Consider the following 24,101-nt stretch of genomic DNA (forward strand, 5'->3'; position numbering starts at 1 on the left):
TATTGAAGAATCCTTACATCCCTGAGATAAATCCCACTTGATCATGGTGTATGATCCTTTTAATGTGTTGTTGGATTCTGTTTGCTAGTATTTTGTTGAGGATTTTTGCATCTATATTCATCAGTGATATTGGTCTGTAATATTCTTTTTTTGTAGTATCTTTGGCTGGTCTTGGTATCAGGATGATGGTGGCCTCATGGAATGAGTTTGGGAATGTTCCTTCCTCTGCAAGTTTTGGGAAGAGTTTGAGATGGATGGGTGTTAGCTCTTCTCTAAATGTGTGATAGAAGTCACCTGTGAAGCTATCTGGTCCCGGACTTTTGTTTGTTGGAAGATTTTTAATCACAGTTTCAATTTCATTACTTATGATTGGTCTGTTCATATTTTCTATTTCTTCCTGGCTCAGTCTTGGAAGGTATACCTTTCTAAGAATTTGTCCATTTCTTCCAGGTTGTCCATTTTATTGGCATAGAGTTGCTTATAGTAGTCTGTTAGGATGCTTTGTATTTCTGTGGTATCTGTTGTAACTTCTCCTTTTTCATTTCTAATTTTATTGATTTGAGTCCTCTCCCTCTTTTTCTTGATGAGTCCGGCTAATGGCTTATCAATTTTGTTTATCTTCTCAAAGACCAGCTTTTAGTTGTATTGATGTTTGCTATTGTTTTCTTTGTTTCTATTTCATTTATTTCTGCTCAGATCTTTATGATCTCTTTCCTTCTGCTAACTTTGGTTTTGTTTGTACTTCTTTCTCTAGTTCCTTTAGGTGTAAGGTTAGATTGTTTATTTGAGATTTTTCTTGTTTCTTGAGGTAGGCTTGTATAGCTATAAACTTCCCTCGTAGAACTGCTTTTGCTGCATCCCATAGGTTTTGGATCGTCATGTTTTCATTGTCATTTTTCTCTAGGTATTTTTTGATTTCCTCTTTGATTTCTTCAGTGATCTTTTGGTTATTTAGTAACGTATTGTTTAGCCTCCATGTGTTTGTGTTTTTTATTTTTTTTCCCCCGGTAATTCATTTCTAATCTCATAGTGTTGTGGTCAGAAAAGATGCTTGATATGATTTCAATTTTCTTAACTTTACTGAGGCTTGATTTGCGACCCAAGATCTGCTCTATCCTGGAGAATGTTCCATGCGCACTTGAGAAGAATGTGTAATCTGCTGTTTTTGGATGGAATGTCCTATAAATATCAATTAAATCTCTCTGGTCTATTGTGTCATTTAAAGCTTCTGTTTCCTTATTTATTTTCATTTTGGATGATCTGTCCATTGGTGTAAGTGAGGTGATAAAGTCCCCCACTATTATTGTGTTACTGTCGATTTCCTCTTTTTTTTTTTTTTTTTGCAGTACGTGGGCCTCTCACTGTTGTGGCCTCTCCCGTTGCAGAGCACAGGCTCCGGATGCGCAGGCTCAGCAGCCATGGCTCAGGGGCCCAACTGCTCCGCAGCATGTGGCATCTTCCCAGACCGGGGCGTGAACCCATGTCCCGTGCATCGGCAGGCGGACTCTCAACCACTGCGCCACCAGGGAAGCCCTGATTTCCTCTTTTATAGCTGTTAGCAGTAGCGTTATGTATTGAGGTGCTCCTATGTTGGGTGCATATATGTTTATAAATGTTATATCTTCTTCTTGGATTGATCCCTTGATCATTATGTAGTGTCCTTCCTTGTCATTGTAACATTCTTTATTTTAAAGTCTATTTTATCTGATATGAGTATTCCTACTCCAGCTTTCTTTTGATTTCCATTTGCATGGAATATCTTTTTCCAACCCCTCACTTTCAGTCTGAATGTGTCCCTAGGTCTGAAGTGGGCCTCTTGTAGACAGCATATATATGGGTCTTGTTTTTGTATCCATTTAGCAAGCCTGTGTCTTTTGGTTGGAGCATTTAATCCATTCATGTTTAAGGTAATTATCAATATGTATGTTCTTATGACCTTTTTCTTAATTGTTTTGGGCTTGTTTTTCTAAGTCCTTTTATTATCTTGTGTTTCCTACTTAGAGGAGTTCCTTTAGCATTTGTTGTAGAGCTGGTTTGGTGGTGTTGAATTCTCTTAGCTTTTGCCTGTCTGTAAAGCTTTTGATTTCTCCATCGAATCTGAATGAGATCCTTGCTGGGTAGAGTAATCTTGGGTGTAGGTTCTTCCCTTTCATCACTTTAAGTATATCATGCCACTCCCTTCTGGCTTGTAGAGTTTCTGATGAGAAATCAGCTGTTAACCTTATGGGAGTTCCCTTGTATGTTACATGTCATTTTTCTCTTGCTGCTTTCAATAATTTTTCTTTGTCTTTAATTTTTGCCAATTTGATTACTATGTGTCTCAGTGTGTTTCTCCTTGGGTTTATCCTGTATGGGACTCTGTGCACTTCCTGGACTTGGGTACCTATTTCATTTCCCATGTTAGGGAAATTTTCGACTATAATCTCTTCATATATTTTGTTGGGTCCTCTATCTCTCTGTTCTCCTTCTGGGATCCCTATAATGTGAATGTTGTTGTGTTTAATGTTGTCCCAGAGGTCTCTTAGGCTGTCTTCATTTCTTTACATTCTTTTTTCTTTATTCTGTTCCGCAGCAGTGAATTCCACCATTCTGTCTTCCAGGTCACTTATCCGTTCTTCTGCCTCAGTTATTCTGCTATCGATTACTTCTCATTTATTTTTCATTTCAATTATTGTGTTGTTCATCTCTGTTTGTTTGTTGTTTAATTCTTCTAGGTCTTTGTTAAACATTTCTTGCATCTTCTCGATCTTTGCCTCCATTCCTTTTCCGAGGTCCTGGATCATCTTCACTATCATTATTTTGAATTCTGTTTCTGGAAGGTTGTCTAACTCCACTTCATTTAGTTGTTTTTCTAGGGTTTTATCTTGTTCCTTCATCTGGTATGTAGCCCTCTGACTTTTCATCTTGTCTATCTTTCTGTGAATGTGTTTTTTGTTCCACAGGCTACAGGATTGTAGTTCTTGCTTCTGCTGTCTGCCTTCTGGAGAGAATATACATTTTTAATGTAAATGCAATGTAATGTAAAGAACACGAAAATAAGTTGTAAATTTAGAAGCTATTTTGAAAGTCTAAGGTCAATAATACACATAAACAAGGTTGGAGAAGGGAGAAGAGAACCTGGAATGGATCTCTCTCTGTTTCCGATGGAAATGGTAAGAGCATTGTAGAGAATTGGAAAAGAAATAAATGAAACAATTTAAATTTGATGCAGTTTTTGTTGGGAAGATACTCTATCTACCCACTAATAGTGCCCAAGCTCCCAGTAGTTGCTGATTTTGTATTTGTCAATCAAATCAATTGATTGATCAATTCTCTAGTCCTTGAACCACATTGTGATGACCATCAAAATATACAATAAGCCCATTTTGAATTGCTACAGATGGGGTTTTTCTGTATAACTTTTTTCGGTTGTTTATGTGATGTTATATAATATAACTCTGGTAAAATAAGCTTAGGATAGTTTACATCCTGGGAAATGGCTCTGGTTTTCAGGATTTTCCCCCCAGATATCATTTCAGGAGGTAATCAACAAGTGTCTTTTTGAGAGCTTATGCACTCTCATAAAGAAAAGTGATAGAAATGTACTACGTTTCTAAGAAGTCAGGGACTGTATTATTCACCAACGTAGATACCACTCTTAACTAATGTAGTCCCTGGCACAATATATGTGCTTAATTACTATTTGTTGGATGAGTGGACAAGGTACATATTCTATTGGTTCCAAAGAGAATAAATGACATGATATACTGTCTTAGACTTTTCATTTTATTTTGAAGGGTCTAATCAGGTGAATAAAATAAAAATAAGTGTGATATCAAATTGATTTGTTATTCAGGCTTGGAAATCTAGGAGTTCCTGGGTCATAAAATGATGGTTAAGGTTGAATCTACATAATCTACATTAACTGCTAGTTTGTCCCTGAAAACTTGTCGTGCTCATTGACATTAAAGGGAGAAAGAATTATGAACTGCAGCCTTCCTGGACACATAATTTATCTCTTTTCATATGGCATTTGCCTTGAATAGTGATGAGTATATTAAAAATATCATAAATAATGTCACAGAAGCCTGTTTTATTTTGGAATTTTAAAATTGAAAACAGGGAAGAAAGGATGCAATAGTGTAATGAATTCAGCTATGTAACATTTTTTTTTAATTCAGCACACACTTTATTTCATTAATTCAGCAAATACTTATTGAGAGCCTAGCCTGTCTGTGCCCATCACTAGAGAGACAGTAGAAAACAAAATAAGGCTTGTTTCCTGCTCTCAGGGAGGTTACAGGTGAGTGTGCAAGAGAAATAGTAATTCAACAATAGCCTGGACAGATTTTTTAGTAAAGTGAAAATAAAATTTTAATTATGAGGGAGACCTCTACATATTTTGTCATATAACTAGAACTGGAGAAAATGTCAGTTGATAATTTGGGATATCTTGCTCTTGATAGTCTGCTTGGTTGAATTGCTAAAGTGTAGGAATAATGTCCTATTCTTCTTTGAATTCCTAAGGCCTAACATAAAGTGTGGCCTCTCTCGCTCAAAAAGGGAAGTGGAGCTGATAATAGTAAATACTATGCTAATCAGATAATCCTGTGAACTTGGCTGAGAACCCACCTATTAAGACCTTTGTGGACAGCTTATGAGTGAAAGCATCAGACTTCTTCAGAAATCACCTCAGACTTCCTCCTTTTCACTAATGAGATGTTACAGTGCATTGTTGCTTTAATAACTATTTGGGCCATTTGAATAGCAAGAATGTCACCAAAATTATCATATAAAAATTCTATTTTCTACAGGGGCAAAAGGACAAAACATTAAAGACTGAGGCTTAAATTTCAGTTTTGAATTGAATGTATCTTGAAACATGAGGCAATATCTCTTTGTCTGACTAAGGTAATATGTAAGCTGAAATACCTTTCATAGAATCTGGCTTGAAAAGTATAAGCCAATGACAGGCAATCCGTTCTTTTTCAACAAGAGATAAGAACATAGTTAAAAGCCTTAATGTTGATGAGAAATGGGCTTGCTGGTGCTTTAGGGGACAGAATGGGCTGTTCGTAGGAAAAGAGCTTTCAGTTTTCAGGGAAATTTTAAGTACAATAAGATGTCACCGAAACAAAGTATTATGGAGCATTAAATCTCTGGTTAGATCAATAGGCTCAAATATTATTTCTCCCTGTCTCCTCTTTACTGTCCCTACAGATTAAGTGATACTCAGTTTTATAATTACTCACTTCTCTCTTGTACATGTGCCATTGACCTCTGTATCCAGCACTGACCTTTCCAACCACCTTGTGATTCATAGATACACATTCCTGGTGGACATCTTCACTTGGATCTCACACATAGCCTGAAATTAATATCACAGTCTTCTTCCTTTTCCCCAGTGCTACCCAGCAATGGCGCCTCTTCAAGTGTTAATGATATCACCATTCATCCAGTTGCTCAAGACAGAAAACTGGGAGTTACACTGGACAGGGCTGCTGTTTGAGGTGCTTTTGTGAAAATCAGAAAGTGTTGACATTCCTCTGTGCATATATAGACTCTACGTGATAAGCAAAGCTCAGGTGGGATTCCATTTCCCATTTCCCCCCTTAGTTCAGAACATGGCATGCATAGATATATGGGACAATCTTCATTCTAGATTCTTCTACTTTTTAAATTTAAAAAAAATTTATTATTTTATTTTTGGCTGCATTGGGTCTTTGTTGCTGCACGTGGGCCCTCTCTAGTTTGTGGCGAGCAGGGGCCACTCCTCGTCGTGGTGCACGTGCTTCTCACTACGGTGGCTTCTCTTGTTGCGGAGCACGAGCTCTAGGCACGTGGGCCTCAGCAGCTGTGGCACGCGGGCTCACTAGTTGTGGCTCGTGGGCTCTAGAGCGCAGACTCAGTAGTTGTGGCACACAGGCCTATTTGCTCTGTGGCATGTGGGATCTTCCAGGACTAGGGATTGAACCCATGTCCCCTGCACTGGCAGGCGGACCCCCAACCACTGCACCACCAGGGAAGTCCCTCTTTTACCTCTTAACCTACATATCTGATTAATTTTCAACACCTAAATATCCTGTGATCTACAACTCCTTTTTCTTTTCTGCTTCATTGTCTATTACACTAAATATTTAGTACAGAAAACTGTATGTTATGCATGTATGTGTACTATAATAATATAGAAAACACCAGTGAACCTACCACCTTCCCAAGAACCAGAACATTATTGGTATTTTGCCCTGTGCTTTTTGATTCTTACTTATCACTTAAACTTCTTTTTTTTTTATTGGAGTATAGTTGCTTACAATGTTGTGTTAGTTCCTGCTTTACAGCAAAGTAAATTAGTTATACGTATACATATATCCTCTCTTTTTTAGATGTCCTTCCCATTTAGGTCACCACAGATCACTGAGTAGAGTTCCCTGTGCTATATAGTAGGTTCTCATTAGTTACCTATTTTATAATACATAGTAGTGTATATGTGTCAATCCCAATCTACCAGTTCATCCCACACCCCCTCTTCCCCCCTTGGTAACCATAAGTTTGTTCTCTACATCTGTGGCTCTATTTCTCCTTTGCAAATAAGGTCATCTCTACCATTTTTCTAGATTCCACATATAAGCGTTATTATATGATATTTGTTTTTCTCTTTCTGACTTACTTTACTCCATATGACAATCTCTAGGTCCACCCATGTCTCTGCAAATGACATTATTTCGTTCCCTTTTATGGCTGAGTAATATTCCATTGTATATATGCACCACATCTTCTTTATCCATTCCTCTGTCGATGGACATTTAGGTTGTTTCCAGGTACTGGCTATTGTAAATAGGGCTGCAGTGAACATCAGGGTGCATGCAACCTTTCAAATTACAGTTTTCTCTGGATATGTGCCTAGGAGTGGGATTGCTGGGTCATATGGTAGCTGTATTTTTAGTTTTGTAAGGAACCTCCGTACTGTTCTCCACAGTGGCTGTACCAATTTACATTCCCACCAACAGTGTAGGAGGGTCCCCTTTACTCCACACTCTCTCCAGCATTTATTATTTGTAGATTTTTTGATGATGGTCATTCTGACTGGTATGAGGTGATACCTTATTGTAGTTTTGATTTGCATTTCTCTAATGATTAGTGATGTTGAGCATCTTTTCATGTGTTTGCAAGATCTTTTTCAATCCACCACCCAGATTAATGAAAATAAAAAGAAAAATAAGCAAATGGGACCTAATTAAACTTAAAAGCTTTTGCATAGCAAAGGAAACCATAAACAAAATGAAAAGACAACCCTCAGAATGGAAGAAAATATTTGCAAATGAAGCAACTGATAAGGGATTAATCTCCAAAATATACAAACAGCTCATGTAGCTCAATATCCAAAAAACAAACAACCCAATAAAAAAATCGGCAGAAGACCTAAATAGACATTTCACCAAAGAAGACATACAGATAGCCAACAAACACTTAAACTATTGCTAAATCCGCCTAGTTAGATTTCAACTCCCCAGTATGCCCAGATCCATCCATGTACCACACCACCACACATTTAACGTTTTCACTCTCCTGCTTAAAACTCTTCTATAGATTTCCATTCCTTAGAGAAGAACCTCTAAGTTGCTCAGCATGGCAGAGAAAGATGTTCAAGTTCTATCCCCTATGGGGCAAAAGCCTCATCTTTTGCCATTTCATACTTTAGGCAGAACTAAGGTTGTTCCTCAAATAGCTCATTCCACTGTTTACTCTGCATGAAGCACTGCTTCCCTCTGCTTTGTCCAGTCAATCCTTTCCAATGTTATTGAAGTTATCTCTCTGAGTCTGTCTCCATTCCTAGACACTTATTTGAAGACAACATATATATCTCATTTATTTTTTATTTCTAATCCAGTTTTTGGGTCATTGCAGGTTTTCAAATATTTGAATCAAAATGATTAAGAAGGAAGTTTATCTTAATATTTTTTTGGGTGACACCAAACCTTTATTCTAAATTTTTGTTTTCAATTCAACTGGTCATCTAGACATTTGTTATGGATGCCTTTCAATGTACATTTTATAATTCTTTGCCATCATATAAACATAGCCTCTGAATGACCTTAGGGAAATTTCTTAATGTGAATCAGGAACTCTGACAGTTAAGAGTCAGACAGTAGTGTTGATTTTTCCCTCCACTCCAACATAGTTAAATGAGTAAACCCAGAGGATTTGCTTGGTATCATGTAAACAGAGCTTACATGACTGTTGTCCCAGGGCAATCTTGGGTGAGGTTTTAGAAGTTTCCTTAGCACTCATGTATCTTCCCTTTTGTTTCCTTCTTTGATCTCTGGAACGCCCCTCTTCCCATTCCTGATTCCTACCCTGCTGTTCAGGGTCAGCTGAGGCTCCCATCAGCTCTGTGCTCCCAGAGCTATTTCATTTGTTACAGTTTTCTCTCCACACTCTCTGTCTTCAAACCTGCTCTTCTTCCAGGGCCACCATTTTTAACTGGTTGTCAGGAGGGAGGCAATCTCATTAAATTAATTCATTTAGTATATGAATAACTGTTACTTAACTTCATCCGTGGACTTTCTCAAGTATCTTTACCTTAAGGTAAAGAAGCTTGAGTGATGCATTGTATTTAGTGGGTAGTGAGTGCATCTTTATATTTTTCTAATCATACCAAACAATGCACATGCCTATTCCTTTTCCCACAAATCAGCCGTGCTTGGATGTAAAAATACTCAAATTAATCCTTTCATAAAAGAAAGCTTTATACGTATTATTTAGGGGCAAAGTCAAACAGATGTACAGAGCATTTCAAAATCAACTTGGGTGATTATTATCTGTGGATATCAGCCATAAGAGCAAAATTTTAGCCTCTCTAGGCATTGTTAAACTTACACTAAACAGGCTTAGCTTTTGACCTCCCTTTCCATTTCTACAACAATCTCATACTATGAGAAAGCTTGGTTAGTAATGTAGTTTCTCTTTTCTTCAGTCCTAATGCATACCATGGTGGTAAGGGATGTTTGAAAACTTTAGTACATTTTCCAAAGTGACAAAAATTTGTCAGGAATATACTATTTTCAGGGCAGTGTGCAATGAATAAGACGTGATTCCTATCCTCACAGAGCTTATTAGAGGTCCTCATGCCCAGATAGAAGGCAGGATGTGATAAAAGTTGTACAGGAGGTGCAAATAGCCTCCCTAAGTTTACAGGAGAAGATTAATTCTGTTTGGCAAAGAAGGAAAATATTTTGCAAGCGGATGGCATCTGAAGAATAGCTGTAATCTCAAAATGTAGAGATACTGGACAAGGGTGTTCCATATAAAGGGAGGAGTATGAGCCAAAATACAAAGGCAGGAAGTCGGGAGGAGGTGGAAGGGTTTGAGTGGCAGAGAGTTAGAGACCTTGTCTACTACTTTAGGTTTTGACTGAGAAGCACTCGGCACATGGCAACTCCTTTGTTATCCTTGGAAAAATAATTCAAGCTTGCTCTTTTTGCTACAGAACATATTTACAATTGAGTTGTTCATCTTCAACTGGTTTGATTTTAGGGGAAATAAAAACTCCTTTCTTATTGACTAATAGGAAAATTTAGGAAATTGTTTCACACTTTGATATTTAAATACTATGTTTTAAAACCTCTTGTTGTCCAATGAGTTTTAAATTTTCTATAGTTCTAGATTGTATCAGACCCTGCTAATGAATTTTAACAAGTAATTATTGAGTATCAACTATATTCCACGTGGCATTTTTGGTGCTGTAAATGAGACAAAGTCTTTGCTCTAATGGAGCTTACATTCTACTCAGGGAGACAGACATTGAACAAGTAAACAAATAGGACTTCCCTGGTGGTCCAGTGGTTAAGACTCCACGCTTCCACTGCAGGGGGTGTGGGTTCAGTCCCTGGTCGGAGAAAGTTCCCACATGCTGTGAGGCAGAAAAACAAAACAAACTCCCCACCCCCAAAATAAGTAAGAAGAACAAACAAGAAACCTCATAGAGTGATACATTCTCAGAGCTTTTGCTGTGACAACAAAGCAAAGAGCAGTAAATTCACAGTGGCTTAAAAAAAAAATTTATTTCTCAGATCAGGGGTCAACTGCAGTGACTCTGTTTCCTGCTGTGAGTGGGTTCTGGTCTGTCCATGTGTCTTTCATCCTAGGGCCAAAGTTGAAGGGGCAGTAGCTGCCTCAGACAAGCTCTGCTCATCATGGGAAAAGGGTCTTAGGAGCATAAGCAGGCTGGTGAGACTTACCGTACCTCCTAATGCTCACTGGCACTTCTGACCACATTTCAGTGGCCAAAGCAAGTCTCAGGTCAATGGACTGGGGAAGTACACATCTCTCACAGAGGATACTGTGGGAAAGAGTGACTATTTGCTGAAAATAATCCAATCTACCTCAACAGATAAACAAATAAAGTGAATATGAGTAAGACCTTAGAAAGTAATGTGTATCATAAAGAAAATAAAGTCAGGTAATGGGATATGTTATCTGTGGAACAGCAAGATACTCTTAGATAAAATGGCCAGTGAAGAGATGACTTTAGATGAAATCTAAATGATGAGCAAGAGCAAGTCATGGAAAGAGTTGGAGAAAAGGGAATCCAGGCATAGTCAATAATAGGTGCAAAGGCCCTGGGGTGTAAATGAGCTTGGCTTGCTCAAAGGTGACAAGATGGGCAATATAGCTGAGGCGTGGTGACTAATGGTGAGTAGACAGGAGTTTGGCATGGTAGACAGGAGTCAGATCAGACAGGAACTTGTAGCTCAGGTGGGAGTTTGGGGTTCATGCTTAGTGCAATGGGAGAACATTAGACTTTCAAGGCAGAATAATGACAACCTAATCTATATTTAAAACAATCTCTCTTGCTGCTGTGTGGATTAAGGATTATGGGAGTGAGGGTGGGCAAGGGTGGAAGCAGGCAAATGAATTAGGGAACTTTTGGAGAAGCCCAGGAGAGAGACAGCGGTAATTGGCAATAGGGCAATGGAAAAGAAAGGGGGAGAAATCTAAAACGGAACATATTTTGGAAGTATAATTGAAGTAGGGTTCATTAACCTTTCTGTTAAAAGAGACCGTGTGCTTTGAATAGTCCAAGCAAACACACATTGTGGTGGAGGGGAAAGAGCTTGGGACTTGGGGTCAGAAGATCGTTCTTTATACAGGCTTTGCTTCTTAGGACCTTGACTGAGGGCAACTTCTTAACTCTTCTGAACCTTAGTGTCCATAATTCCAATAAACAAATAAACAAATGAATGGCTGAATGACTGAATAACTAATAGATAGGGAATGACACCAAAGTTGTAATTTTTCAGAAGATTAAATGTGAAAGAAATTCATATAAAATACAAATAGTCTGCATGGGTAAGGCTTAAATTTCTTAAGTATGGTCATTTGTTGGCATTCTCAAAAAAATGTGCAAAATATAGGCAGCCCCATAAGTTGGGTATTCTGGAAGATGATATAGTGATGGTGGTACTAGTTATAAATTCACCTGCACTCTTATATAAAATGTTAATGTTGTTTCTCCCAATCTCCAAGTGAGTGTGATCACTGGGCAATGCAGGAACTGCTGACACTAGAAGTTTTTCTAAGCATGAATTTATGATATACATTCCTGGGAGTCACTCTCTCATGGGCTGACCTATATGCTGCTGCCAGGGGTAAGGGATAGTGCACCATAAGCCTTATCAGTTAATATAGCAGTTTTGCTTGTAATGGAGTGATTAAGCCATTTTTTGGCGAAAACACCTTAACATCGAATTGAGCTGTCAGGGATTTGCTGGTAATGTAGCAATTTTTCAGACGAGGTCCTTGTATTTTCTGATAACATCACTGTGTTATATCTAATTAATACTACTGTTATTTGAGTGGTATTTCTGAGATGTGAACTTCGACTACTTCAGAAGTCCAGGATTGGAGAGAGAGGTGACATTTTCTCAAGTATCTGCATTTGTTTTTCTTTGTTTTTTCCTCCTTTCCTAAACTGGTCTTCATAGCCCTACTACTGCTGTTCTTTATGATAAAAAGCACAAGCAATACCCCCATGTAAACTTAAAACTATTTACAGTTGGTGCTTTTAATAAAGAATCAGCTAATTATAGTTATCTATACACCTTTGCAGCTTAGAGGGTGTACAGTTAACTGAGTAACCTTAACGTAAATATATGTATGTGTTAGTCAAGCTCCAGAACAATAAAAAAAATGTAAGGCAGTTGGTTCACAGGCCCACTCACAGAGGATGAGCAGTTTTAAGGAAATAAATGAGGGATGTTGAAGCACCCAGAAAATAACAACGAGGGATACCATTTGAGGCCCTAGGCTTGAAGAGAAATAGTATTATTTGAGCCTAGTGAGAGTTGGAGCTTTGGAGAAGGGATCAGTTAATATTAATTGTAGTTCTGGAGGAATGTAACTGGAAGAAATATAGTCCAAAGCATAGAGTATAAGGGGAAAAAAATTGTGACTTCTCTCTCCTCCCAACCTCTGGTTTCCTTCTGATGATGCCCACTGTCCAAGCCCTACCTAAGCTCGGCCACAAAGAAGCTCAGGTGCCCTGGACCATTGGACCAGTGACAGAGCAGGGAGAAGAAGAGCTAAGAACAAATTTGTGGGGCTAAGTGAACAATAACCACATCATTTCTAATTCTCAGCTGTACTACTGTATCCTGAAATGTGCTCCAGTTATCTGAGGGGGTTCAAAAATTTTTCTAAACAATGATTAAGGTCATCTTGTAGGGTCATGTCAAAAAGGCTAACAATAGCATTGCAACTCTAAGTCTGGAAATCACTGGGTCATGAAGAATAGTCCACACATGCACTTTTGGCTGTGCTGCTGAGTATGATGAAGAGGGGGTTGGGACTTGGGGGTTCTGGCTACACCACCAAATAAGCAACTCTCCCTGACTCTTCCTCATGTAATATTAGGAAGATTCTTTATTGTTCTAACCTGCGAAGATCATTGTAATCACTACTGAATCACAAATAACTTCTGTAATATATACTTAGGAAAGGCAAATCCACAGCCAAAAATTTATGTAATAGTGAAAAGCATGTATATGTGATTTTAGTTTTATCGCTGCTTGCGATTATCCATACTATCACAGCAAGGTTAGTTGGAAGTTGACATAAACACAGATGTCTTTTGTACAAACAGTCTACTATAGCTTTGTAATATGAAATTAAATGCAAATATTTGGAACAATGAAAATCTGAAGCATGAGAGATTGCTGGAATTCCAGTACTGCAGAGATGGCTGTGTTTTTATGCTTCGCTTATAACACATGCTTGCAAATAAGCTCCACGGAAGGTCAAAGATAACAACGGTAAAGCCATTGACAGTTTTCCATGTGGTCTATACTCTCAAACCAGATTTGAGTCTTGTCTCTTGCTTTTCATGGGGAAAGGATTTATTTTCCTCCTAGATAGCACTTCTCCTCTTTATTTGTTCCTTTCCATATTCAGCTTCCTTCTTCCTCTTTCAAATTCTATATTTTTGTCTTATTCTCATGCTTTTTTCCTAAAAGCAGCCATAGTTTGGCATATAGTAGAGGTTGAGAGGTTCTTAGGAGCTGTTAAAGTACAGTGGAAGAAAGCAAGGGGAATCAAAGTGTTTGCTGATACTGAAAGTTATGGGAGTTGCCTATTAAGAGAGAAGTTGGCTTTAAGGTATAAAGAGGCATGTCTGGTATGTCTCTTTGTTCTCAGAATTATAGGGAATAAAGTATATATTTATTAATCACTAAGAGTCAGGCTTAGATGACCTTCCTTCTACTCCCCCCAAACCACTTCTCCTCCTGTAGCATCTCAACAGGTGGCACCCAAATGCATAATATAGAATTGTAGGAGCCATTCTCCCTAAATCATCACACCCAATCGACCGTGACATTTGGCAGAATTCTGTTGATTGCATTTCCCAAATATCTCCTGATGTACTGTTCATTCATAGTCTTGTTCATTCACTCAACACGTATTTAAGTGTCAAGCACTGTGCTAGATTCGGGATCCAAAGATGAATAAGTGATCATGGTCTTGACCTCACAGTGCTGATAATGTAGTGCGAAAGAAAGATAAATACATACACAAATGCATATTTACAACTTGCTATATCATAAGGTGTTATGTTAGAGAATAAGGGAGGAAGGATCTAATTTAAAAAGGGTAATTAGTTGAGACCTCCCTGAGAAGGTGATATTCAAGAGGAGGCATGGAAAGTGAGAAAGACCCAGTCATTCAAGAATTGGTGTATAGGAGGCGGCTAAGGTGGTGGTAGAGAGCTGTGTGAAGGTTATGAAGAGAGAAAAAACATAATTTGAAGAATTGACTGGAAATCAATGGTTAAAAATGAAGTGCTATAGGTTGAATGTTTGTGTTCCACAGAATTCATATGTTGAAATCCTAACCCCCAATGTGCTGGTATTTGGAAGTGAGGTTTTGGGGAGATGATTAATTCTCATGAATGGGATTAGTGCCCTTATAGAAGAAACCTCAGAGAGTTCCCTTGCTGCTTCTGCCCCGTGAGGACACAGTGAAAAGATGACAATCTGTGAACCAGGAAGTGGACTCTCACTAGACTTAAGTCTGCCAGCACCTTGATTTTTAAACTTCCCATCCTCCAGAACTGTGAGAAATAAATTTCTGTTGTTTATAAGCCATCCAGTCTAGGAGTTCTGTTATAGCAGCCTGAATGGACTACAACAGAAAGGCTCAGGGAGTAGTAGACCCAGGCAGGATTAGGAGTTAGCATTTTATTTTCATTGCAGTGGGAAGTCGTTGAAAATTGGGGAGTGACATGATCAGCTTCACATTTCAAAAATATACTTCTGGTTATTTGGTAGAGAGTGGATTTGAAGGCATCAAGAGTGAAGGCAGAGAAATCCAGTTCAGAGCTAACACACTGTCAAGGTGACAGTTGACAGTGACTTATAATAATTTTGGAAGCAGTAAAGAAGGAACTAAGTAGCTTTGATATGGTAGACTCTGTGCTGTGGCACCTAGATGGCCCCTTCAGGACTGAGGCCCTCATTCTCCCAATGCTAGGAGTGTTGGCCACTAACAGCTTAGAGCTTAATCCATCTCTAGGACTTGTCCTTTGCCTAACAGAAGTGCCTCATTCAAGATCATGCCTCTGGGTTAGCCCACACACCCTGTAACTGGTCAATGAAGGGGGCGGGGGGGGCAAAATAAGGTCCTTGCTTTAAATTGGGACAACTATGAAAGGCCATCCTAGCTTCAGAGTTTTCTGTGGAATTATCTGAGGCCTTTGATGTGGGTGCATTTCAGTTCAACCTCTCCTTTTCCCATTCTGCTTCCCTATTCTACAAATTTGTCCTGAGTCATCCCCAGTTGACTTCTTGCATGCAAATCCTCTCTGAGTCTATTTCCAACCTGAACCAAGAAAATCAGAGATAAATTTTGAAGGCAGAATTAGTGAGATTTATGAACAGAGTAGAGAGGAATGAATATGGGGGGGCAAAATACGAAAAAAATAGAAGAATCTGTTATATCTCCAAGGTTTCTGACCTCCATGTCTAGGAGAATGTGCCTCTTATTGAGCTTGGAAAGACCGAAGATCGTTAGCAGGGTTTTGAATATGTTTTGCTTTAGAAGACTCCACGACTTGCCTGCTCAGGCAGGAAATGTCAAGTATGTAGTTAATACATGAGTTGTTTCCTTCCTCAGATCACTACTACAACCTCCCTTATCCTGGCCATCCTCTCTCACCTGGAGTCTTGTAATAGCTCCTAACTTGGCTTCCCAGTTGTAATCATGTTCCTCTTAAATCCTTTTTACATTCCTTGTTTCAAGAAATATTATAAAACTTAATAATTTAAGTTTCATATTTAAAATGCTTTCATGATTTCCCATTGTCCTGATATAAAGTCAAGATCCTTTAATCCAGTTTGTAAGATCTGCCACCTGGACCTGTTCCAGATTGTTGGCCTCATCTCTTTTCCCTACCCTCTTTCATATGTATCACTATGAATTTTTTTATGCCTTAATACACCATGTTTTGTCTTATCTCAGGAAATTTGCACATGTGCCCAAACAGTGCACACTGGTAGAATGTCCTCTGACTGAGACATTGGTATCACTCCCCACTCTCCTTTCAAAGGGCTAACTCCTAATCATTTTTTGGCTTAAATATTAGCTCCTCAGGGAGGACTCTGTCCTAGAAGACCCCCTGTGACATATTTCAGGGATCACTATACTGTGCTAATCATAATCCTCATTCTACATTTGTAGAAAGTAATTTATTTCTACATTCAGGGAAAGAAAAGTCTGGCTAAACACATACAATTCTATTTAAGAGCCCTGTCCCTTCTCTTGCTCGCCTTTTATCATGAAATAAAAAAGGACTCAAAACTACTGACAACCCCCTAAACTTGGGGTGTAGGTTTCTATTAAAATTGGCTTCCAGGTCAGATAAAACTTAATGAACTTGTCTCTTTACAACTCACTGATCTCTCCTCCAGTATCCCGCCCTGGCCACAGACGTGGTAGAACCAGGAATCCTAATAACAGATTCCCCTCCTTGCCCAACTAAGGCAGCCTAGGAGGAAGGGAAGTTTCCAGCATGTGCTTTCTTTGATCTTTTTTGCTTAGCTTTGCATGAATACCTCAACCTGCCTACAAGTTTCTCAAAGCTGTCCCTACTTATGTTTTCAAGGCACACCACCTCTTCTGTATAAGGCTCTCTAAGTTATAATGCACTACATCAATTTATTCTTTACCATTAATTAGAAGTTTCTTCATCAGAGGTAACCCTGATCTGACATTTAGTCTCTGAAATGCTGAGAGGGTGAGGATGAGGGCAGAGGATCAGTGATTCTGGCTATTGTGGTTTGCACTTGAGCCTGGATTTCAACCTCAGTTCCTTTATGGATTTATTAAAGGTCTCCAGGGCTCTCTCTAGAGGAAACAGATGAGTGACTAAGGGCTTAACATTCACAGTGTTGACTTCAAGCATTGAAAATGCCATGGCTGCATATTGCAATATTGAAACTTGCTCTTGATATCCACCTCCTGAATGGCTGCATTCATTAGAGACATAGTGGACAGAGATCATATCTAGACCCTGTTTCCCAAACACTAGGGTCCAATCAGAATGGGTTTTCTAGATGCTAGACAGCAATATAGCCTTTTATATATTCATTTAATGGTGATTTCTGGCTGGCAGTCATCAAATACTCCACTTCACAGGTGATTTTCTGAAGGCTCTCCTTTTGAGATCTGGAGGATAATATCATCTTGGACTTCTTTGGCTGAGAGGTAGACAGATTAGCCATCCATTCTTGAGTTGAACACATTGATTGCCTGGTCACGAGCAAAGTGGCCAGCCTGGTTAGCCAGATCCACACACAAAGACTTTTTTCATGACCTCAGATCTCATCCACAGTGATGGATTCTTATAGACTGTGGCCTAGTTAGTGCCTCTTCCTCAACGGTGACATTGTCAGGCAGCTTGTAGCAAAAGTCTATAAAACTATCAGAAGTTCTTGTCATTAGGGTGCAAAGCGTGGAAGAAAATGGACAGAGACATTATATGGCCAATCTGTAGAATTCACTGGGTTCTCAGGGAACACTCAGGTCAATGGCAACCTGCCCAGATTGTCTTCCCCTGTCCAGGCGAGATCCTGTGGACAGGGACAATGTCTGAGTTATCACTGCTGTATTAGCAGGGTGTCTGCCTAAAGAAGTCAATAAAAGTTCATGCCACCAATGGATGTCTGATCTGCATACTTCAACTGGAGGCATTGTCATTAGTGCTTCATTTGGGTCTGCTTTTGAGATTGGGCAATTTGTCTTATCTGTTCTTTCTTGCTCCCTTGAAGTCCTGCCCTTTCTACTCAGCTCTCTGCACCATCAGGGAGAGTCTTGGTCTGGATACCTGTGGCTATGGTGCTTGCTCCCTTTGGGGTCTAGACTGAAGCCTTTGGGAGTGCTGTCCACTCTCTTTCACTACACATTGTTGTAGCTGTTGTGTTTGCAGCTTGGGCTCCCACAACAAAATGCCATAGACTAGGTAGCTTAAACAACAGCATTTTTTTCCCCCTCAGAGTTCTGAAGGCTGGGAAGTCCAAGATCAAGGTTCTGGCAGGATTCAATTTCTGGCAAACACTCTCTTTCAGGCTTGCAGACTTCTTGCTGTATTCTCACACAGCAGAAAGAGAGAGAGTGAGAAAGCAAGAGAGAGAGAGGTATCCGTCTTCTTTTCATAAGGTCCCACCCTTATGACCTCATTTAACCTTAATTGCCCCCTGAAGATTTTATGTCCAGATACATTACATTGGGAGTTAGGGCCTCAACATATGAAATTTGAAGGGACATAATTCAGTCCATAGTAGCTATTTTAAATATTCTACTTTCTGCAAAGATTATCAGCCACATGAAGGCAAGGATACTACCTTTGTATTTGGCAGTATCTTGCAGGGTCCTGACAGACAGTGAGAGCAAAGGAAACCTTGAATCCTTGAAAAGACTGGACATTTCTAGTTGACTTACTGAATTTTCCTTGGGGGAAAATCCTTTACCACTTTAGGCCTAAATTTTTCCATCAGAAAAATGAGAGGTTGAACTCTGATCACTAAGATTTGACCTGAACCTTAGAATCTATAATTTTCCTTGCCTGAGGGAAATCATTTTAGCTTGCTTAGTAGAGCTTTTTATGCCCTTCTAAGGACTTTATCATTAGTTAGCAAGGATCTACTAAATGATGTTTAAGGGGCTGTTTGGGATGCCAAAGAAGAGTTTAGTAAAAGGCATTTAACATCTCACTTCCTACATCTTCCTCGTTTTTGCCTAAGAAGTTCATAGAGAATGCCAGCTCTCTTTGTTTTAGATACTGCTACTAAAGTAACATAATATTATCAATTTTCATCTATTACTGAGTAATGTGAAATTTCTAATCCAGCTATGCTGATAACCATATTTGAAAAGTCACTTTTATTCTTCACATATGTAGAATGTCAGATATGTTTCTCTCCAATAGTTTTTTTAATGGATATTTTCAATATAAATTTCCACTGTGTGTCTTATCATGAGTTTCGTGCTTTAAGGCATTCCTGACTGTTGTAGTTACTTTATTTTATTTGGATGACGGTCTTACATGTCGGTATAACTTCTACTCTGAATGGTCTCTGAGTAGGTGAGTCCAAGACACACAGATTCAATATGACCTTCTCTCTCCATCTTTGGATTTAGCATGATCCTATACCTGACAATCTGAAAGTGAAATCCTCTTCCAAATTTGATTAGCTGGCTATTGTTTTTGGAGAAGTAGAACTTGCTCTGTTTATTTCCCCCCCCCCCATTAATGACATGATTTTGATAATGAGGACATAACTTCTAACTTCCCAAAGCTTGTGCAGTAGACTGGAAACATATAGTAAACCCTAGTACTAGTAATAGAATCTCATTCCCCTCATCTGCTATCTTATATAGAGAGGCACTGGGATGAATAGGATGACTTCTAAAATGACCTGTGAAATCTCTGCTATTCTATGGCTCAAGATAAAGCAAAAAAGGTATATATACAGATTTATTACACTTTTTCTCTTCAAGGTACTACCCTATATTTATGCATCTATTATGGATCCCTTCATGCGTCTCTGTTTTTTTTTTTTTTTTCAGTGACTGCTCAATACTTGCTTTTGAAATTATTCTCCTTTCCTTTCCCTACTTCAAAAAATCTCCATTTTGTACATGGAAATCTTTTTTTTTTAAAGGCTATTTCTTTGGTTATCTTAATGAGTATATCTGTATATAAATTGTCTCAAGATGAACATTCTGGATCATGTCCTAATAGGAACAGGTTCTTTTCTTCTTGCGAATAGGAACTATAAAAGTTTATGTACTTTTGGATTTATAAAGCAAATTTTCTGACACACTATTACAGTTCAACAGCAGTTATATAGGTATGGAATATGAGGACTATGCTGGGAAGAAGCCAGATGCTATTTAAGAACAGATAGGAAGGATGAAAATAAAACAATTAGCAGTGGGATGAGTTTTCCATGTACACCATGAGTGAGCATCAGTGGAACCCAAGAATATTCGTGTCACTCAGGCGGTGGTGCTTCTTTGGGTTGAAAAATGCATTCTGTTGTACGGGCTTCATTAGCATCACAGTCTTGAGCTCCTGTCATAACACCTACATGAGGCTGAGTACTGCTGTGGGCCTCAGCATCCACCGTGCATGCATCACTGATCAGAGCCAAGCTTTCATTGCCTTTGAATTCCTACTCATCAGTTCAGCTTGGGAAGGGAGGCATTGTGCACAGAGGCAAAGAGAGAAAACAGTGTTTGGAAGAAATGCTGGATCAAAAGTCCTGTCATCCTTTGTCTTCACGGAGCATGAATGACAAGGGCAGGCTCACCGTAGGGTTACCTGATTTTCCCCATCCATGAGTAAGCTGGCATGCTCTCCCAGAGATAAGTTGTGCTTCTTCTACAGAGCCTGACCTATCACTCTGTGCCATCAGTGATGACACCAATTAGTGTCAATTTTAATGATGGCTCTTGAGACCCAAAGGGGACCTGTATTTTGGCTACTGAAATATGAATTTGGTTTTCTATTCAAATGATAAGAGAAATGAACATTCTTCTTGAGTCTGCAGATGTGGGTGGAGAATAAGTGAGTTAGCCATTTGACTACCATAAACAATATTTTTGTCCAAGCATGGTTAATAGTTATTTTTTGGGGTAGTGTTATGGGCTTGTAGACTTCTGTGGTCTGTATTTGCATATGAGATAAGAATGACTCCAAGTGCATTCCCTAGCTTTTTGGTGCAAACGATGGCATACACCTTGAATACGTTTCCAGGAGTGGTACTGGATTGTGCTGAGCAGTTAACTCCTTTTAGACGGATCACTTGCATTTCCAAATTATCTAGACAGAGTCTACATGCAGTCTGTAGCTGTTTGAAAGAGGCTTTGCATTTGTGTGCCTCCTTTAAAATGTGATTCTAAATTACATTTAGCTGATGTGTTCTTAATATGGTCTAATCTCTTGGATGAGGAGGTCCTTGCCCTGGACACGTTTCTTTCATGTCTTCCTTCCTTTAATTATCCCTCTGCTTAGGGAAGGAACCGAACTGCCCATGTGGAAAAAGATGGAGAGCATTATCTCTATCGAGTACAAATTTCATGTCAAGGCTGATAATCCAGGAGCACAGAAATGGTTACAATTATAGCCTAACACAGAAAAACACTTTTTAGAGCAGAGATTCTACATTGGGGATGAGAACTAGTTCAAGCAATGAAATAAGTTTACCCTTGCAAGTCAAGTTGACATAGAAAACTGACTAGGCATTAAAAAACCCATGAGATTTTCTTCTAGCATAAAAAAGAATTTAAGGTTGTTATTTTCTGGGGTAAGGGGAGCTACCACTTTTTTATCTGCCAAATTCAGGGTGATCATTACCACACATTTCTCTCTCTTTATGGTCATATCATATACTACCGACAGCACAGTCTGCTCTTTCATTGTAGAAACAGAATAGATGGTTGTTTAAAGATTGAGTCCGTTCAGACTTGAAAAGGAGTAGGATAACATTTCCATTTTATCATATGATGTATTAGTCTCCCTTTCCAAACATTGTGGCAGATTCTAAAAGGGCTTGTTGGGCTGTCTTGGCATGACAGGCTTCCTCTATTTTACTGCTGTCATTGTTGAGTGTGACATGCTTCTCAGGAATTCTGAGTTCTGCTGAGGAGTATAATTTGGGTCTTAGGATGGAATTTTAAGTCTCAAACTAAGAAACTTTAAGAAATCTACCCTACCAAAGTTTTCTTTAAATATAAAAATGAAGTTAAGTATTTATCAGCAATTTGAAGCAAATACCAAAAGCTATGTTGAGGAACCACATACCATTGCAGGGAAAAATGGAAAGAACATAATGGATGCTCATTTTCAAGTTAACTTAAAAATAATCTGAGATGATTTTATATGTATGTTTTATATGTATACTTTTATAAGTTTATATATATAAAACATATAGACATATTATTCACAGTTGTGTTTTAAATAATATCTATATAACTCTGGTAATAGTACCGTTTAGTTCTCATAGGAGTTAGGAGTTAACTCACATAAGCCTCCTATTTAAGTCACATAGGAACTAACAGTATCTATTGACATCTACTGACATCTATGAGAACTCTCATGTATGTCAGGGAGAGATGAGGGAGGATTTGTGGGGCGGTAGGGCAGGAAGGAGTGAGAATGATAATGAAGAGGATAGATTGGTATCAACTTCTCTCCTGGTTCTAGGAACTAAAATTTGAGCCCCCGGAGAGGGGCTGAAGAAGCAGCTGAGAGAACTGTTAGATTTTATGAGGTTCTGGGTACAGGCAGAATTGTTTTGGATTTGAGTATTAAAGAGTGGCATGGGGGCTTCCCTGGTGGCGCAGTGGTTGAGAGTCCGCCTGCCGATGCAGGAGACACGGGTTCGTGCCCCGTCCGGGAAGATCCCACATGCCGCGGAGCGGCTGGGCCCGTGAGCCATGGCCGCTGAGCCTGCGCGTCCGGAGCCTGTGCTCCGCAATGGGAGAGGCCACAGCAGTGAGAGGCCCACGTACCGAAAAAAAAAAAAAAAAAAGAGTGGCATGGTGCTGAGTGAAGAAGACCACCAATATTCTGATACTTTGAGGAGCTGAAGCAGACAATACCCTGAGCCTCTGAGAGCCTTTGTAGGCAGCACCCAGGGCCAGACCTTGGCATGTACTTGCTGCTGCTACAGAGCACTGGTGAGGCTTCTTGGAGTAGTCCTGGCAGCACACATGAACCAGTGGGGTAGCTCAGGTCAGGAAGACTCTCTGGGTGCAAGAAGATGGCTGTGGCAGGCAGACTGCTGTTGGAGGCAGCTGAGACCTCCTCTTTGGGTTCTCCCAGGAATAAGCAGAGCAGTCAAACCACTGTGTGGGGTGAAAATCATACCATCCAAACTTTGCACACACAAAGGAAATGTGACCTTGTTTTGCAGTCAGAAGCTGATGATAAGCAAGTCCTTATTTTGTGGTTAGAGGCTATATTCGGACTAAATGAAATAATGTATGTGAAATGCTTGTTTTGGCTTCACATTCAAGATGGCTAATTGAGCACATGTATTAATCTCCTTTTCCTTTCAAGACTCAAATAAAATGCTAAAGACTAAGAAATGGAGTTTACTTAGTGGTGAAGAGGGGAGCAACAGCTGAGAGGATATTTCACTCCTTCTCTGGAGGATGAAGTAGATAGGAGCATGCTGGTGCATCCAGCAGAGTTGGAGTAGAGGCCAGAATAAGTCAGGCGGAACCCCTCAAAAGACCCCAGACCTTAGTGGGCTAGTATAGAGGGTGGGAATGGGAAAGTATGCAAATAATAAGCATAAGGGAATGAAAGGTGTGCCCACTGGAACAAGAATACTTTGGTTTCCCACTTCCCTTTCTTTTGCCCTTTCCTGTTCTCTGGCAGGCAGACTGTGGATGACTCAATATTTAACCCTTGACAAGAAAATCCAGAAGATTCTTTTCCACAGAAATTAAACAAACTGCCTGGGAAGAATTTGGGCTGCTATTCTGGCATTCGGGTTCTCTTCCTATTACAGCCTGGTTCCTTACCCTTTACCCTAAAGTGAAGTCTATCGGATGACAAGTCCTCTCTACTACAAGGCTCCTGGTCAAATTTCCTATTCAGAAAAGACCTAGTAAGGGAAAAAAGACACACACACACACACACACACACACACACACATATATATAGATATATATATATATAACAGCAGGAAAACATCTCAGAAGAAAAAGATCTAATTCAGAGGACAAAATATAGCTTAAAACAAATACAAACAATAAATTCCAAACTTCCAATTTGTATATTCAGAAAGAATAATATGTAAGGATTGATAAAACCAGGTCAACATCTCATGAAAACAAAACCAAGAACAAAAAGGAACTCTTGAAATTAATGAAAAACTAACAAGAACATAGTAAATAAGTCAGAAATTAAAGTCAGAGTCAAGTAGAAAATTTCCCAGAGTAGAAAGAGACAGATGTATAATGTATGAGAGAGACAGAGAGAGACTGTAGAAAGGTCAGCATAACATCCACTTAATAAGAATTTCAGATAGAGAAAAGATAAAAATGAGGAATCTGTC

This window comes from Hyperoodon ampullatus (genome assembly GCF_949752795.1).
Source record: "Hyperoodon ampullatus genome assembly, chromosome: 9".
Taxonomy (NCBI): Eukaryota; Metazoa; Chordata; class Mammalia; order Artiodactyla; family Ziphiidae; genus Hyperoodon; species Hyperoodon ampullatus.